Source organism: Dama dama, unplaced genomic scaffold (assembly GCF_033118175.1).
Source record: "Dama dama isolate Ldn47 unplaced genomic scaffold, ASM3311817v1 ptg000183l, whole genome shotgun sequence".
Taxonomy (NCBI): Eukaryota; Metazoa; Chordata; class Mammalia; order Artiodactyla; family Cervidae; genus Dama; species Dama dama.
Genome location: NW_026870983.1, coordinates 1,376,138 through 1,379,001, shown reverse-complemented (window position 1 = coordinate 1,379,001; position 2,864 = coordinate 1,376,138).

Here is a 2,864-nt window from a genome sequence, read left to right as displayed (position 1 = left end):
TCTGTAGCAATGTAGGAACGTAGCCCTGAGCGTCAACATACAGGCTGCCCAAAGTCAAACCTCACACATAGACCCATCTCAAAACTCAGTACTGGACACTCCATTGCACTCCAGAGAGAATAAATCCAGTTCCACACAGCAGAACACCAATGCAAGCTTCCCTAACTATGAAACCTTGACAAGCCAATTGTCCAACCCCACCCACTGGGAGAAACCTCAATAAAAAGGAACCAAAGGCCACCAGAATACAGAAAGCCTACTCCAGACACAGCAATCTAAAGAATATGAAAAGGCAGAGGAATACCCAGAAGGTAATGGAACATGAAAAATGCCCACCAAGCCAAACAAAAGAGGAGAAGATAGGGAATCTACCTGAAATAGAATATAGAATAATGATAATAAAAATGATCCACCATCTTGAAAACAAAATGGAGTTACAGATAAATAGCCTGGAGACAAGGATTGAGAAGATGCAAGAAATGTTTAATAAAGACCGAGAAGAAATTAAAAAGTCAATTAAAAATGAATAATGCAATAAATGAGATCAAAAACACTCTGGAGGGTACCAAGTGTAGAATAATGGAGACAGAAGATAGGATAAGTGAGGTAGAAGATAAAATGGTGGAAATAAATGAAGCAGAGAGGAAAAACAGTAAAAAGAATCAAAGGAAATGAGGACACCCTCAGGGACCTCTGGGACAATGTGAAATGCCCCAACATTTGAATCACAGGAGTCCCAGAAGAAGAAGACAAAAAGAAAGACCATGAGGAAATACTTGAGGAGATAATAGCTGAAAACTTCCCTAAAAATGGGGAAGGAAATAGTTACACGGGTCCAAGAAACCCAGAGTCCCAAACAGGATAAACACAAGGCGAAACACCCCATGACACATATTAATCAAATTAACAAAGATCAAACACAAAGAACAAATATTAAAGGCAGCAAGGGAGAAACAACAAATAACACACAGAGGGATTCCCATGAGGATAACAGCTCATCTATTAATAGAAACCCTCCAGGCCAGAAGGGAATGGCAGGACATACTGAAAGTAATGAAAGAGAATAACCTACAACCTAGATTACTGTACCCAGCAAGGATCTCATTCGGATATGAAGGATAATACAAAAGCTTTACAGGCAAGCAAAAGCTGAGAGAATTCAGCACCACCAGCCAGCTCTTCAACAAATGCTAAAGGGTCTTGTGTAGACAGGAAACACAGAAAGGTTGTATAAACATGAACCCAAAACAACAAAGTAAATGGCAACGGGGCCATACCTATCAATAATTACCTTAAATGTAAATGGGTTGAATATCCCAACCAAAAGACAATGACTGGCTGAATGGATACAAAAACAAGAACCCTATATATGCTGTCTACAAGAGACCCAGCTAAACACAAGGGACACATACAGACTAAAAGTGAAGGGCTGGGGGAAGAAAAAAATCACGCAAACGGAGACCAAAAGAAAGCAGGACTTGCAATACTCATATCAGATAAAATAGACTTTCAAATAAAGGCTGTGAAAAGAGACAAAGAAGAACACTACATAATGACCAAAGCATCAATCCAAGAAGAAGATATAACAATTATAAATATATATGCACCCAACATAGGAGTACCACAATATATAAGGCAAAAGCTAACAAGTATGAAAGAGGAAATTAATAGTAACACAATAATACTGGAGACTTGAATACCCTACTCACAACTATGGATAGATCAACTAAACAGAAAATTAACAAGGAAACACAAACTTTAAATGACACAATTGGCCAGCTAGACCTAATTGATATCTATAGGACATTTCACCCCAAAACATTCAATTTCACCTTTTCCTCAACTGCACACGGAACCTTCTCCAGAATAGATCACATCCTGGGCCGTAAATCCAGCTTTGGTAAATTCAAAATAATTTGAAATCATTCCAGTCACCTTTTCTGACCATAGTGCAGTAAGATTATATCTCAATTACAGGAAAACAAAAAGAATTAAAAATTCAAACATATAGAGGTTAAATAACACACTTCTGAATAGCCATTAAATCATAGAAGAAATTTAAAAAGAAATCAAAATATGCCTAGAAACAAATGAAAATGAAAACACAATAACCCAAAACCCATGGGACACTGTAAAAGCAGCACTAAGGGGAAGGTTCATAGCATTACAGGCTTACCTCAAGAAACAAGAAAAAGTCAAATAAATAACCTAACTCTACACCTAAAGCAACTAGAGAAGGAAGAAATGAAGAACCCCAGAGTTAATAGAAGGAAACAGATCTTTAAAATTAGGGCAGAAATAAGTGCAAAAGAAACTAAACAGACTATAGCAAAATTCAACAAAGCAAAAAGCTCTTTTTTTTTTTTTTTTTTTTTGTTAATAAACAAAATTGACAAACCATTAGCAAGACTCATTAAGAAACAAAGGGAGAAGAACCAAATTAACAAAATTAGAAATGAAAATGGAGAAATCATAACAGACAACATTGAAATACAAAGGATCAAAAGAGATTACTACCAGCAGCTCTTTGCCAATAAAATGGACAACTTGGAAGAAATGGACAAATTCTTAGAAAAGTATAACTCTCCAAAACGGAACCAGAAAGAAATAGAAGATCTTAACAGACCCATCACAAGCAAGGAAATCAAAACTGTAATCAGAAATCTTCCAGTAAACAAAAGCCCAGGACCAGATGGCTTCACAGCTGAATTCTACCAAACATTTAGAGAAGAGCTAACACCTATCTTACTCAAACTCTTTCAGAAAATTGCAGAAGAAGGTAAAGCTCCAAACTCATTCCATGAGGCCACCATCACCCTAATTCCAAAACCAGACAAGGATGCCAGGAAAAAAAAAAAAAAAAA